This window comes from Bos mutus, chromosome 1, assembly GCF_027580195.1.
Source record: "Bos mutus isolate GX-2022 chromosome 1, NWIPB_WYAK_1.1, whole genome shotgun sequence".
Classification (NCBI taxonomy): domain Eukaryota; kingdom Metazoa; phylum Chordata; class Mammalia; order Artiodactyla; family Bovidae; genus Bos; species Bos mutus.
In genome coordinates, this window is record NC_091617.1 from 34,203,937 (window position 1) to 34,221,119 (window position 17,183).

The following is a 17,183-nucleotide window of genomic DNA, read 5'->3' on the forward strand; positions in this document are numbered from 1 at the left end:
TGCCCCTTCTGGGTCCTCACATGGCTTCTTCCCTTGGCTCTTAAGGGAAAAGAGCACGAGTTGTGGTATCTCTTTCTCTTCTGCTAAGGACACCAGTCCTGTGGGATCAGGATCCGCCTCATCTAGCCTTACTTATCTCCCTAAGGACCTGGCCTCCAAATACACTGAGGGGAAAGGCTTCAACACATGCCTTTTAGGGGTACACATTCTATCCATAACACTTGTATTGCTGAATCCTTTTTTTCAAAGAAACTGGTTGTTCCCCTCCACACACACACACCCTTAATTCTTAAGGTTAAGGAGCACGTTAAAACCACTAGGGGTTGTTCTTAGCCATTCAGTGGCCCGAGCAGTGGGAGCTGCCCATGAGCCTTTGGTGGTGGGCTGAGTACCACCATCTTTGTGTGTGTGTGTGTGAGCTGCTCAGTTGTGCCTGACTCTTTTTGACCCCATGGACTGTAGCTCACCAGGCTCCTCTGTCCATGGGGATCCTCCAGGCAAGAATATTTATGTGGGTTGCCATTTCCTTCTCCAGGGGATCTTCTTGACCCAGGGATAGAACCCAGTCTCCTGCATTACAGGCAGATTCTCTACCATTTGGGCCACTAGGGAAGCCCCACCACCATCTTTAGTAGAAAACTGTTGAATAGACACAGAGGACTCCTTTGTGTCTTTAGTCTGTGACCTCAGATTGAGTAGTAGTAAACTCAGAAGCTGGACTGGTCCATTTGCCCTGACCTTCCTCCTTGGTCACAGCCTTTTTAGAAATCTCTTTACTATCCCTGCAAAAGCAAATATCAGGCAAGACCTCTCAAGGTTGCCCAGGGGGACACGGTGCCATGTGTGTGCAGAACTTCCTAGGCCAGCATCCTGCACATCAGACCCACTGAGTGAGTTCTCTTGCTATTGCTCAGATGACAATGTCCACATAACAAAGAGGAGAGTCTGTGTTACACAGAGCAATAGCTGTCTGGATCCAGCTTAGTAAAGCTTCCATGAATGAAGCAGTCACCAGTAGGAGTGGCTCCAGAAGCAGCAGCCAACTTCAGTACAACTTGCTAGCCAATATTCCTGGAGGGTAAGACTCTGATTATCAGCTGTTTTCAATGGCAACAATGACACAGCTGCTGGAAGAAGTTTCTCCCAGGTTCTCTTCAGATTTATGATGTGCTTGCTGTTCAGTCACTCTGTCGTGTCTGACTCTTTGCAATCCTAGGGACTGCAGCACACTGGCTTCCCTGTCCTTCACCACCTCCCAGAGTTTGCTCAAACTCATGTCCATTGAGCCAATGATGCCATCCAGCCATCTCATCCTCTCACTACCTTCTTCTCCTGCCCTCAGTCTTTCCCAGCATCAGGGTCTTTTCAAATAAGTTGGCTCTTTGCATCAGGTGGCCAAAGTATTGGAGCTTCAGCTTCAGCATTCAGTCTTTCCAATCAATGTTCAGGGCTGATTTCCTTTAAGATTAATTAGTTTGATCTCCTTGCTGACCAAGGGACTCTTAAGAGTCTTCTCCAGCACCACAGCTCAAAAACATAAGTTCTTTGGCACTCAGATTTCTTTATGGTCCAACTCTCACATGGGTACATGGACTACTGGAAAAAAAACATAGCTTTGACGATATGGACCTTTGTCAGCAAAGTGATGTCTCTTCTTTTTAATACACTGTCTAGGTTTGTCATAGCTTTTCCAAAGAGCAAGTATCTTTAATTTTATGGCTGCAGTCACTGTCCACAGTGATTTTGGAGCCCGTGGAAATAAAGTCTGTAACTGTTTCTATTTTTACCCCATCTATGAAGTGACGGTACCAGATGACATGATCTTAGGTTTGCGGAGCTAAGCCTTTATGATGTGGATGCCATCGCTTTTCCTTTTGTAGATGTACTGTTCAATCTGGAAGTCCAGATTGGTGCCACCTGATGGGTTCCTGCTACAAGGAATTTGAGGACATATTCTTCCTTCATTTGTAATATATCAAGGATTCTAGACACTGCAAAAATTTCCCTTTGAGTTAAGCTGGGATCCCAAAACAGTGCTGTATGGAACCCTCTCTCAGTAGCACTGAATGGCTTTTTTTTTTTTTTTTTTTAATGCATCATTCCTTGATTTCAAAGAGAAATTTGCAACATGGCAAAAATACACATTCTGAAGGATTCACTTCTTCCTCTATGTGACAGTTTCTTTTACTGAAGATGTGTCTCCGTTTCCTTGCTTCAGTGTAGTAACTATGTCCCAAAGGACTCTTGAATTGTCTCCCACTGATTTAGCAAATTGCGTGATCTGGTAGTCAAATGTAGCTCTCTGAGTTCCTGGATTGTTGATTTGCTCTTTAATGGCTCTGATTAAGAATCAATAAAATGGCAAAATAAATATGCACTATTCATCTCCTTTACATGAAGAGGGATGTGAGAAAAGATGTATTTTAGGGATGTGACTTGAGTGTTTTGGCAGCACAACAAACACTGAGACATTCACACTGTTAGAGACAGGTGAAACATATACTATAAAGGCAAAAAAAAGAAGAAAGAAATCCCAATACATGTGTTACTTAATTAGTTGAAAATACTGTAACAGCTCATTGGGCAATTTTGTAATCAGATGAGCCCAAGGGACGAATATGATCAAGTTTAAAACAGTTCATTTTCTTTGAATGCAGCTGTATACAATGCCCCAGGAGATACTAGAAGCGATGAAACTACAGCGACTCTTTTAATAACATATTCAATCCCCAAAATCCATGAACAGAAACACATATTGTATGCTTTGAAGGGTAATCATAGACCCTATGGAGCCCCTTCCAGAGCAAAAGCAAAGAAGCTGGAAACCTCCCACTAATGACCATCTTAATTGTGTGGCCTTCTTTAGGATGGTCTTTTGAAAGTATTTTTCATTTTTTCTTTGTATCTAAGTTCGTAGGGTTAAACTAATGCTGTGATTGCCATAATTGTTATTTCTCCCCCAGTGATTTTATAGCCAACAAGGGAACATTTAGCACCCACTGATTCTTTGTGGAAAATAATCTATTTAGGGATACTTGCTTCAGTTAAATCTTTTTTTTTTTTTTTTTAATGCTTCCTTCTTTTATTTTATTATGGAGAAATCTGCACCAAGGCAGAACTGGAGCTTCTGAAGAATTCACTTGCCTCCCTATTTATTCTTTTCTGGAAGTAATAGGCCTCTGTTGATAGCAGCCCAGATGGGTGCTAAGAAAGCAATTATGATTAAAAACATGATGGGAATTCAGAGAGCTGCAGGATGTCTGCAAGTATCAAGGACTCTTGTTAAGGGCTTAATCCCACATTCATTAACATGGCTTCTTTTTAAGGATTGTCTATCAGTAATTTCTTGGTTATTAAAAACTTATATTTAACACACCCTTTGTACAATACACAGACATAATGTGAGTCAGCTCTTTAAACAATATTTGATACATTTTGGTTAGACATAGAAAGATCTGACATTAACAATCTCCCTTTAACTGAAGGAAATTTACTTTGAAAGAACATGGTAAACAAATGAAGTAGGATGATTTTCCTCAGCAGTGTCTGGCATACACATTAAAAACATATTTCTTTCTCTTCCAGTCCTTCTTGCTAAAACCAAGTATATTTCCCATAGAGAGGGGAGAAAAACCTGTGGTAACTGTAATACAACTAATTTTTTTTCAATTATACTTATATATATATATCTGTTTCTCTCCATATTTTTGAAAGGTAGAGATAAACAGTATCTTAAAGTAAAATTCAGAATTTAAAGTGTAATCTGTACCTCAGAAAATATAGTCCCTTCGGGGCCTGCTGCGGCTGCTGCTAAGTCACTTTAGTCGTGTCCGACTCTGTGCGATCCCATAGACGGCAGCCCAACAGGCTCCTCTGTCTCTGAGATTCTCCAGGCAAGAACACTGGAGTGGGTTGCCATTTCCTTCTCCAATGCATGAAAGTGAAAAGTGAAAGTGAAGTTGCTCAGTCGTGTCCGACTCCCAGCAACCCCATGGACTGCAGCCTTCCAGGCTTCTCCGTCCATGGGATTCTCCAGGCAAGCGTACTGGAGTGGGGTACCATTGCCTTCTCCTATGTGGCTTTGTTTTATATTGTTTTCATTTCATGAGAAGTTGATGATAATTGTATCTTATTGATGTCGGAAGGTATAGTTAGCCAAATTAACAATTTTCTCAGCCTAGAGAATCTTTAGGACAACTAAAAGACACAACAGGGAGCTGAGATCAGTGTTGGCCAATGAATTAATATGTTACTGAATTTTGGAGCATCAAAGAGGACCCTCCCTCGTGGGTGTTAGTTCTTGGTAAGGATACAAAGAAAAATCTGAAGTCCTACCTATGACAAAAACAAGTTTACTACGGAAAGAATACCTCAGCGAGAGGTGGGCCAAGCCAAGAAAGGTACTGGTGCTGGAATGATGAGGTACAGTGTTTTCAAGATATGGCTTTTACATATTCATCTAAGGGGCTTGGACTGACAATTTTGATTTGACAGTTGCAAGTTACCTAACAACAGGCTCTACTGAGCATGTCTTTCCCATAATTCCATCTGTTATAATCAGAGGTATGTGTGTATTGAATGTTTATGAGCCCTTAATGGGCTCCCAGCTGCCTAAGGTCATTTGGGGACACAGCTGTGTATCAAGGATTCACATACTGGAGTTGGAGAAGCCCCTATGGTTAGTTTGTATCCAGTGTGTACCTAGGATGCAGGTGCCAGAGTTGGAAAAGTCTCTGTGGTTATTTTGTAGATATCTGTGAGTTCCCCTGGGCCCTGTTGGCCCCTGACTGGGGTGGGGTTTACAGATCACCTTGCATCCTTAGGCTCAGGCCAAACTTTCTACCAAATAAATAGATGGTCAGAAAATATACATTTGTACAGACATCAATTAAGGATATATGAGGAAATGTAAAAGGACAAAGGAAGTAGCCTGGTAATTGTTAAGGGAAAGTTGAGCTTCTATAAATATTGTGGCTACTAAATAACTTTTCAAGACTAGAAATACCTCAAAGCCCCAACTCTAATTCAGAGCAATACCAGGTTATTAGCAACGCATGACCACCTAACAAGAGTTATTTTTTGTAGGTAAGGTATAAAATCACATGTAAGTTTTGTTTTAGGAAAGATTAAATGTATACACAAACAAGAATAATTATAAAGCTTGGTGACTGCTTAAAGTGAGGTAAAAAGTTCTATCAGGATTCAGAAGAATAAACCATATAGCTGGAGCAATGGAAAGTTTAAACCAAGAGCTGAACTCTGTGATCAGCACAAATTGCATTGCAAGAGTCAGTTTGGGACATGTCCTCTTTTATTTGCTAGACATATACTGAAGGTGAATTTACAGGATGTGAAGAATTATATGATTATTTATAGATCAGAAGGACAAAATAAGAACATTAGCAAAATATACCAGATGTAGGAAACTATATCATAATTAAGGACAAATTCTTTTTAAGAACAGAATGAAAACTTGTTACAGATAGAGTGTTTTGTGGATGCAATTACATAGAATAAATTAGAAGTCAACTACTTCAGAGAGCCAGTACTGATCCAAGATAAAGAGGTATTCTGGAACGGGCTTTACCACTCATATGCAGTAGACAACACATTTATCTAGGATAGAGGATATTGGGCTTCCATTACTTTTGCCACTAACTAGGTGAATGGCCTTTAATAAGATATTTTCCCTCTCTTGTTCTCATATTTTCTCTGTTAAATGGTAGTTTGGCTAGATGTATTCATTTTACAATTAGTTCCTATTTTGTTCTAGGCCCCAAACTTAACCCTACATACTGGTGAATAAAACAAAATTCCTGAAATTTTTTACTTATAGAATGCTAAGATTTTAAACACAAAAAATACCATATATCAGAAATACTGCAGTCAGACCTTGGTGAGGACTTCAAATCTCCCTCTTAGGCTATTTGTGTTCACTTCATCAAGATTCTTAACTTTTGTTTCCTTTTGTAATCTGTCTATTGAGAATAATGGTGATAACTGCCAAGTGATGTTTGAGATCCCTCTATATTCACATATGTAACATGCCTACTTCAGTGCCTGGTAGATAATGCTTACTAAATAGTTGCTGATGGCTTTTTCACTTTCTAACTTTTACCCCTCCCTCTGATTATGTATTTCAGACTCTCAGGCATAGTTCTCTCAGTATCAGATCATCCATTTAATTAAGGATAATTCCCTGATTGCCTCAGGGCATTTCTGAGTACTATTTAGAGAGCCTGTACAAAGCAATTTTTTTTGACACAAAATTTAAACTTAGGTCAATTGTTCCTGGCTTCTTTATTTTGTTTTTCCTGGCTTCTTTAAAACATGTGACAGAAGTTTGGAGTTCCTTTTCTCTCAACATAATGATTCTTACATTCTTTATATATGTACATATATGTATATAGATGGATAGATAGCTTACATATCCTCCTGAGAATATAACAGAGGTATAGAAGTTAAGAGCCCGCTTCATCGGAAAATGTGCATACACATGGAACGGCACACAATCTCAGCTTGGCTTCAGGCCCCTTGGTCCCCTGAAGTCTTTCCATGTACCCCAGATGGATAAGATATGATTTTTTTTTTTTACTATATAAAACTCAAATTTTAATTTGAAATTCATGAATTCCAACTGGTTATGGAGCTTAAATATCATCCTTTACCATTGCTAATACCACAAAGGGAAAACTTTGAATCAAGTAGATTTCACAGGGCAAGTGTGAATATTGATTTCAACCCTGCCACATAGCCTTCTGCACGCTGAGTGAAGAGACTATTCTGCCCACATTTCAAGGTGAGGTTAATCTACCCCAGTGATAAATACTGAAAACAAGGCACATGGGATCCAGCTGTCCCAAACCACATCCTAGGCTGCTCCTTTAAGTGTCCAGGAGAGGAGTAAAATAATATTGATACTTCAGCATGTGGTGATGATTCCCTTGTTGCCACAGAATTGAAACTAGAAGTTATTTGAAGTTTTCAAATCTATGTCAAAAGGCAGATGATTCTGAAAGCCCTACAATTTTGAGTCTTTATAAGTGAAAATCCTTAAAAGTTTAGATCTAAGTGATAGTTTATTTTGTGTAAGTATAAAATACATAAAAAGTCTAAGCTTTATTAAAGTGAAAGTGTCATATTTTTTCTTTTTATGTAATGTATGAGCTCTACATCAGATTTTTATTTATTTAACATATTTATGGAATATCTTATTCAAATTGGTTTGTGTTCAATTGCCTATGACAGATTATTCCCACTAAATATAGTGCTTAATCTCTTTTAGATTCATTTTCAGAAGATATTCTTATATTGTGGACATCATTTCCTAATCCAGCCTGAATGTACTTACAAAATATCTAAAAATTTATTTTTAAATATAATAAGAAAATGTTTTAAGATATTATTATGTCATGTTTTGACTAATTTTTAATGAGATATTATTCCACTTCAAAGATGTATTGTTTTAGTGATCTTATATTTCAAAACATATTAAAAATTAACATATTAGTTAAATTTTCTGTGAGAATTTAAAGTTTTGATTCCTGTTACATAAGAAGAAAATATAAAAATTGTCTTCCACATCACCCTCTATGGTAATTACTAAGAAATATTTCTAGGAATGGATATATAATTTTTTTTAAGTTCTATTGAAAAATCCATGTAAAATCTCAAAAAAAGTTACTTTTTTAGTCTAGGTATAATATTTAATGTCACTGATGTTAGCAATCTTAAACTGTGTGTTAAAAACATTGCTTCATGTAACACAGACAAATAATTCAATTTTTACTTTTGGTGAGCATCAGTTTGAATCTTCTAAACTCAAGTTCAAAATTACAATTATTATATTGCACCAGAATTAAGTATATGTACTACTGACTTCCAAAATTAAATAAAAAAGGAAATGATTTCTTAATGTTCATCTTCTAATTCAGAAATATAAGCCTCAGAGATTATTTGATGCTCAAATGTCACTCTGCTTAAATGAAGATAAATGGTTCACACAATATATTCTCTGTAGACATTTGATCTTTGCTTTGAAAAAAGTAACAGTTCACTGAAAGCACATGAGCAATTAGGTAAATGCATTACACGTATAGATTTAATCCTGAAAACAACACTATGTGGGAAACAATGTTGCCATTTTAAAAGTCTTCTGTAAATGTGTTATCATAACCTTAAATATATTTTAAATATAGTTTATAATATATTAAAAATCCCATATGCATAATTTAAAAAATAAAAAAGAAAGAAAAAAAGATGAAGACAGTGAGACTCACTCCACCTTTTGGGAAGGTAAATACTTCTTAAGATTGGCAGAAAGGAGAAGTGAAGCTATGTTCTCTTGACTCCAAATTCTGAGCTCTTGCCCACATCCATTATAAACATCATATTAAAGGTCTTCTCTAGTCCCACAACTTGTGAAATGTTGCAAAAACATTAAAAATTGGTATCTTACTACAAAAAGGCATCATAGCACTCTAGTGACAAGTATGGCTGTGGAACAAGACTGCCTCGATTAGATTCCTGACCCCACACTCAGTGGCTTAAATTTACCTCTCAGTTCTTCAGTTCCTAAACCTGCAAAATCAGCATCGTCATAATGCTAGTTTCATAGACATATTACAGGAATGAAATGAAATTAGATCAATGGACAATACATGGAAATTATTAATAAGGGCCCTGACATTCTCAGTCATAAAGTAGGATCCAACTCTTTGCAACCCTATGAACCCAGAGCCCACCAGGTTCCTCTGTCCATGGGAGTTTCCAGGCAAGAATACTAGAGTGAGTTGCCATTTCCTTCTCCAAGGGCCCTGGCAGATAATTGATATTCAGTATATGTTAACTGTTAATATGATTAACTATTATTATTTAATATCTTTCCTTCACATGTCATGTTGACCTATAGAGAATGCAAGGTTTTTGTCAGATAAAAATCATTTTATGTTTTTCCATAACTCTCTAATACCCCTGATTCTTGTTATAGAAACTAAATATATAGGTTTCCTTCCATCACCCTCCAAGGCAACAAACTACATAATTTTTATCCGGACATGAATATTTAATATTGAAAAATATTCTATTCTATGAAAACCCAGCCAAAGTCTAACACCTCTACAGAAAGAAAGAAAGGAAAAAGAAAAAAACTAAAGAAAAGAAACAAAGCCCTTGAAGCTGGACATTTACATCACCTCTAAGAGTGCAAATAATAATGCCTCCTTCACAGATTCCCTGCCAACACCTTTTCATTTATACTGGGCGTACCAAGCTGTTTACCATATGGGTGTTATTTAGCCATTTCAATTGCCCAAGACCAAACTGAATGGCACCCACACAGACACAAATGTCCACACATTTTGTAATTTGAAATATTGAATAATAGTTAATACTATTCCGGATGAAAGACAAATGCTTTACCTTTTCATTTAATATTCTAATAGTACTTGCCAAAATACTTCTAAAGACTTTTTCTTAAACTATTCAAAATCTTGGGCTTTTCATCTTACCAGATTTTTTTTAGTTTTCAAGAAACAAATTTTCATCCATTCTGAGATTTTTCCTCATAATGAATGGCTTCACATTTTAAGTTAATATTGCTCCTTGCTTTGTTATTTGTGTTATTGCAAAACACTGCTATAAATGACTAGCAGAATGATCTAAAGTCAATTTCCTAAGGAATAAGATTTGTTGTTTTAATGATATATGATCATGCCACTGGCTGCAACCCCCTCTATAATAGAGAAACTGTCTTACCTATATAGCCCATCAATTCATGTTTAGTAAACAATAAATTTATTAAATAAATATTAATTTACTGTAAACAACAGTAAACAATAATTTATACTCTAAATTGTCAACAAGGTAATAATACTATAAAGTAAAAAAGTAATAGGAATAAGATAATGAAAGAAAATATGGTTATTTCAAATGAATTAGTTTTGACTGGAGAGGAGTCAGAGGGTTTCAACTCATCAGCCAACATTTTATCAAATTTTAAAGTAGAACATCTTTAAAACTCCATGGACTGTTAGACTAGGATAGGACCATATAATGCTTATATTTAATATCTCTCCCAATGCCCAAAATTATCTTTTTATATCTTCTGTTTATTCTATACTTTGTTCAACTGAATAGAAAAAAAAAAAAAGTATAAACAAAGAGCAATATAAATCCCTGTGTGATTTAGTCAAATCATTTTACCTGTTTGATCTTTGTTTGCACTTTTATAAAAATAAAATAATTGAACTAGTAATCTCTGAGTACCTTCAAATTATTAGGTTTATGCCTTTCTACTTCTGACAGTGAAAAACTCACTATATTTTTTGATAATCCAAAGGAAAAAGCTCAAATTTTAAGACTATTCTTGACTCCCTATATATCTTGTCCGTTGGTTCACTATATGCCAGTGACCCAAGGAGCCACAGTTACTCACATGTCCTCAGGCCTGCTGGTATGCCATCCTCCCACCATATTTCTCTTTTCTAAGCTAAGCAGAAATAAAATGTAACACATTGATTTTAAAGATAACACATGAACTGTATTCAGTGAAATCTTGAGTTTTAGATGTTAAAAGTTTTGGCTTTAACATTCATCAGGGCTATATTCTGGTCCCCTAAGTGACCATTTATTTATTTAAGCATTTCATGATCTTCAAATATGTCACAGGGTCTTGTTACTCAATAACACACAACTGACCAGTGGTCTTCATTATGATTCCTTTTTATATTTTTCAGTGGCTTTGGAGAAAATCCAACATTTCTAATATTCACTGGGGAATGGATGACCTGACTTCAGCTCACTGGTTTTACTATTTCTCACCTCACAAGTTTTGGTCAAGCACAAAATTGCCTCTGACTCTGAAACCAGAAGCTGCTGTTTCTTACTATACTGCTTGAAGTTACTGCTTCTTCACCATCTGGTTTGTCTTCATTCTTTTAAGCCAGCCTCCCAGAAAACCTCCTTTTGCCTTTCTTAATGCCATAGGATGAGATTGGGGTCCCTGCTGTGACCCCATATCTTTCAATGTAAATATTGTATCATTAAACTTACCACAGTGGTTTATAAATACTGCTTCTGTGATTCTTATTTCTCTTCTAGAGTCCAAGCTATTGAGACTAAGAACTCTTGTTTTCCTCATCTCTATATCCCTCAGGCTTAGAACAATGTTTGGCACATAGCAAGCTCTGTTAAGTATAGGATGCACACCTGAATCAGTAGTAAATATCTATCAAATAGGGCAATTTGCCAGCATATGATAGATATTTGATCCATCTGGTGTAAGAAATATCATTGATCTGTGCAGGATCTGTAACAGAGGCATTAAAACAATAAAAAACAGGCACTTATTTATATTGCCAGATAATCTGACACTTAACTTGAAGAAACATTGTGACACATGGCGGATGTTTATCATCATCATGTAGAATGTTCCAGTTTCAAAGAGCATCACAAGTGATGCAACTTGAAAGTGGGAGGAAAGCTGCACATCTTTGAAGCCCCTCCTGGGCTCTGTTCTTGGAAGGGGATGGAAAATGAAGGAGAAACTGTATAGAGGGCTGTGCACACTTGCCAGGGTAGCTGTATTCAGCCACTCTCTAGTCCTGCCAAAGTGGAGGTGGTACATGGAGCATGGTCTGCAAAACAGCAGATGAGGTTGGTTTGGTCCCCATGGAAACCAGATCTCCCATTGAGAAGTAAACATATTTGGTACTTTTGTAATCAGTACCAATCAAAAGTGAAAAACAATCCATTTTTATTGTACTCATATTGTCTTAAGAGAATAGATATTTGAAGTCAGATTCACCAGTGTGTACTTCCATTTCTAACACAGACTTTATCAAGTTTTGGCTCTGACATGAGATTTTAAAAGTTTCTCACTTAACTCTGTGATTTAGCTTTATATAGAACTATTGGGAAGGAAATATAGTTAAATGACCAACATAGCTAAAATGTGTATTTAAGTATACAGTTGTCCACTCCAGAACTTCACTTACAGACAAACACGTCTCAGTATCACAAGTCTTCTGCAATGAAAATAATGATAAGTGAATCTAAATAAGGAGGATCCTTGTCATAGGACACATGACATCACTTCAGTGAACCTTTAAAATGTGTGTTAAACTTCCAAGAATAGTGGAAAGTACTGTGTTTAATCCTAATATATTTATTAGACAGTCTTTGTGTTGTGTTAGTTGCTCAGTCGTGTCCAACTCTCTGCGATCCCCTGGACTGTAGCCTGCCAGGCTCCTCTGTCCATGGGATTCTCCAGGCAAGAGTATTGGAGTGGATTGCTATTCCCTTCTCCAAGACAGTCTTTAAGAACCGTTGAAGAAAATATTCAATCCTGTTCCTTGAAAGTTTCCCTCTGAACACTACTTTTTCAGGTGAAATAATACTCTTTCTATTCTCATTAGTCAGAAGGCTTGGTTGGTGTAAAGATGAGACACATGTCAGTGAATAGTAGATATCTAGAAAATTCTAATGTCCTGCCACAATAGGAATTTTATAATTTCTTATGTAATACATAATAAAACCTCATATATACACTCTAATTTTGGAAAACTAAAACTTTGCCTTCTTGATTATGTATTTATGAAGCTGTAGCACTGAGATACAAAATGAAAGGTTAGTTCACTAACTAAACATTAGAGTCTAAATGAAATTAAACACTTGGATATTCTAAATAATGGGATATTTGGCATATTATAAACAAAGAATACAGATTATAGTCTCCCTCACTTTTAATATGCAACTTTCAGCATTGTTTAAGTAAAAGCAAAATAATAGGACAATTCCCATAAATATGAATCCACCCTAATACATTTATATGTGAAGTCTACAAAATGCTATGCCTAAAACTTGGCAGATTTGTTTAATTAATCCCGACACACTTGCCAATCTTATATAAGATTGTTCTTTTTACATCATTTATAGAAATTGGCATGCATGTGTTTCTAATATCTCATAAACACTAAGAATTCTTGCTGCTGTCTATTTACTAGGTTTGGATAAATTTTAAAGGGACATTTTCCAATAAAATGTGCTGTTGTCATGGCTGATGATGATATTGTAGAAAATTTTCTAATATTTTTGTTGGAAATGTCAATAGAATTTGGTATCATGTTCCAATATAACATAAAGTTCAAATTTATTGCAACTATCTTAGCAAACTTAAAAAAAAGAAAAAACCAAGATTGAAAAAGCAACCATCTCACAGATAAGCACTTTCCATGTGTACATGCTGTTCTGGAACAGAGCATTTCAAAGATGGCCTATGAAAGCTGAGACAAGGACAAAGCTCAGCTGCAGGGGTTTCTGACCTTGCTTATTACTAGGATTGAAGGGTCCAGAGATAGGAGGGGGTTTTTTTTTTTTTTTCAGCCTATTTGCCCAAGTTCTTTACAATTACTTTCTTAATACACCGCCCTGCTCCAGTACCCGACCACCTACGCAGGCTTCGGTCAAGTACAATGTTCCAATGTCCTCCTCTAACTCTGACCTTACTCCCTGTCATAGTACATTCAGGCTGCTTTGGCAAATTACCATAGACTGAGTGGCTTATAAACAACAGAGATGTATACAACAAGGTACTACTGTATAGCACAGGGAGCTATATTCAATATCCTAAGATAAACCATAATGGAAAAGAACATAATAAAGATTGTATATATGTGTATGACTAAGTCACTTTGCTGTACAGCAGAAGTTAACACAACAGTATAAATCAACTATAGTTCAATAAATATATATATATTTATAAAGAAATTTATTTCTCACAGTTCTGAAGGCTGCAAAGTCAGAGTTCAAGGTGCTGGCAGATTCAACATTTGGTGAGAATCCACTTCCTGGTTCAAAGATGACTTTCTTTTTACTTTGTCATCACTTGGTAGAAGGTTTGAGTGAGCTCCCTGGGTTCTCTTTCATGAGTGCACTAATCCCACTCAAGAGGGCTCCAGTCTCAAGACCTGATTACCTCCCCAAAGCACCACCTACCAATGCCATCCCATCAGGGATTAAGTTCAACCTATGAATTATGTGGGGACATAAACATTCAGTTTATGCACTCCTTTACCTTACTTCCTTTTGCATGTTCTACACATTTCAAGAAACACTTATTTTGCTGGAAAAGGGCATAATAAAATTAATATACAAATACCATTACCATAGAACCCCAATAATTGATTTGCCATTTAATTCAATGACCTTTCCAATTACGGATGGTCACCGTACAACAATATCAAATAAATGGTTCCCCAATACAGGTGTTTTCTGCATTTGGCAAAAAATTAAAATTCATTTCCAAAATGAGGTCAGACCTGAAAAGTTATTTCTTCTCAACTAGTCAAAAATTTGGTTGCTGTGAGTCTTAGAATCGAATTCAATTACATATACTCTATGACTTAAATAGTTTGGGGATTTTTGTTGTTGTTGTTTAACCACTTCACAGTCCCTATCTTCTATCATTTATTATATTGGTTAATGTCCAGTGAGGAGACAGAAAACTCACCAGTTATTCTAACACAGATAATATAAAAAATTGTTAATGGATTTAAAGTTGATTAAGATACAAAGGCAAAAACGGAGCACTAGGTTATTGCAGTGGGAGCAACTGGAGGAAACAGCAACCACATGTAGGGCTGGAAAACAAACAGAAGACAGTGAAATTATTAAAACTGAGATGCTTTGATGACGGGCCTCTGAGCTGGCACTGGTTCTTAGCCCAGAAAAGGGACTTGAAGCGGCTGGAATTCAGACCTCTGTGGAGGGGGACTAGCCCACAAGTTTTGGTGTTTCTAAAGAGGTGCAGAGGAGGCTGCTTCTAAAAGTATTCAAAAAAACTGCAAACTGAATTCAGCTGGTGTGATTGGAACCAACTATCACCTTAGTAAGGACTTCCCTGGTGGCTCAGATGGTAAAGAATCTGCCTGCAGTACAGGAGACCTGGGATTGATCCCTGGCTCGGGAAGATCCGCTGGAGAAGAGAACAGCAACCCACTCCAGTATTCTTGCCTGGAGAATCCCATGGACAGAAGAGCCTGGCAGGTTACAGTTCATGGAATTACAAAGAGACAGGACTGACCGACTAACACTAGAGTGAAGTAGTAAAGCTGGAAAGATGCTGACTACAGTAGAAAGCCAGCGGAAACAGGAGGAAACAGCAAGTCCCTTTTTCTTTTTCTAAGTTTTTTGCCTTCCTTTAGCATCCCACTCTGGAGAAGGCAATGGCAACCCACTCCAGTACTCTTGCCTGGGAAATCCCATGGACAGAGGAGCCTGGTAGGCTACAGTTCATGGGGTTGTGAAGAGTCAGACACAACTGAGCGACTTGACTTTCACTTTTCACTTTCATGCACTGGAGAAGGAAATGGCAACCCACTCCAGTGTTCTTGCCTGGAGAATCCCAGGGACAGGGGAGCCTGGTGGGCTGCCATCTATGGGGTCACACAGAGTCAGACATGACTGATGTGACTTAGCAGCAGCAGCAGCAGCAACAGCAGCATCCCACTCAGAGGTTAAAAGGGAGCCAGGTACCCATCCAAAAATGTGGTGTCCCAGCCCAAACGTTAATGACGATGTATATGGCGGTGGGTGTTGAAACTGGGAGACAATCACTAAACAACTGACACACTTATTTCACTGAACTTTAAGTTATTTGTGTGGATAACTGTCTCTCCAGCCTAAATATTCCTCCTTGAAAGCAGGAAATGTATTTGCATCCATCTCATTTTCTGGCATAGTATTTGATATAATGTTGTTGCTGTTGTGCAGTCACTAAGTCTTGTCTTGAATCTTTGTGACCTCATGGACTGTAGCCTATGAGGCTCCTCTATCCTCTACTATCTCCCAGAATTTGCTCAAATAGTTGATGTTAAAAAAGTATATGGTTAATGAATAATGGCCTATGTTTATCTATATTTAATATTATTCTGTTAGAAACAACAATTATTCTAGTTTTAGAATTTTAATTCAATCTCCCTCCCTCCATAATGATGGGTCTATTAGTTATCATTGCCAGCTTAGCGGTAATCAGCAGATTTAATATGTATTACCTATTTGCATAATAAATTGATGTGAAATGTACTGTCAGTCCTCTCACTTAAGAGGACATAAAGATCACCTGGATTAAAAGATCAGCTAGTTAAACATAGGTTTACCACAGAGATTCTGATAGAGCAGACCTTGTGTAGGACTTGAGAATTTGTGTTTCTAACAAGTTCACAGCTATGCTGATGCTCATCCATGGACCACATTTTAATTTTATACTGCTTTAATACAAGATTAGAATATGGCAGCCTTTAAAAACTGCTTTACACTTTAGTTCAATAAAATATTTATTGAACACATTGTATGTATAAATTACCCTGTTGGGAACTGCAAAAAATCCAGCAACAATTAAGATATGTTCTCTCAAGGAATTTATAATTTAATAACTTAGTATAACACATAAAAACTTTAAATAGGGACTAAAAAAATGTAATTAAAGTTCTTTGGGACACACAGAGGAAATAATAATAATTAATGGATTTTTTTTTTTAATTTTTTTGTTTGTTTAAAATACTGCAATTGTTTCTAATGTTTCTAATGTTTATCCATGTATTGACTGTTCAGTAGTGCTCTTTACTCCTTCCTGTATTTCCCAGTTTTGTTTTGATATTATTAGAAACTATTCTAAACATTAGAAACTATTCTCTTTTCTTAATTTCTTCATGGTAAACTATCAACATTATATTGTGAAATTTTTCAGAAAAAAAAAAAAAATATGGTATGACATAGTTCTGTCTTAGATATTATGCAAGTGGGATGAATACTGAAAATAACTAAAGTACCTCATGGTAAAAAATAAAAATAAAAATAAAAATAAAAAAATAAAGACAGAGATAAACTATAAAAAAAAAAAAAATTTCTACTAAATTAAAAGTTTTTCTTTCAAAGTTGTGAAATTGCAATGTTGTGGTTAAAATAGACCAAGTCAAAAATTAAAAAAAAAAAATAAAAAAAAAAAAATAAATAAAAAATAAAATAAAATAAAATACTGCAATTGACATTGGGAAGTTGATTATAAGTCATGCTTTACTCATTTTTATCTGTTCATAGTAGATGGATGATATGATGAGAATTTCCCACTACTTATCAGTATTATCTGGCTTTAAGTATTTCTTATGTACATCAATAATATCATC

General features: G+C 36.3%; 1 pseudogene; it reads right to left on the reverse strand.

The window, feature by feature from the left end:
- Nucleotides 1-673: 673 nt before the first annotated feature.
- Nucleotides 674-11,140, reverse strand: LOC138992099 (small ribosomal subunit protein uS2-like; annotated as a pseudogene).
- Between the last annotated feature and the right edge of the window lie 6,043 nt (nt 11,141-17,183).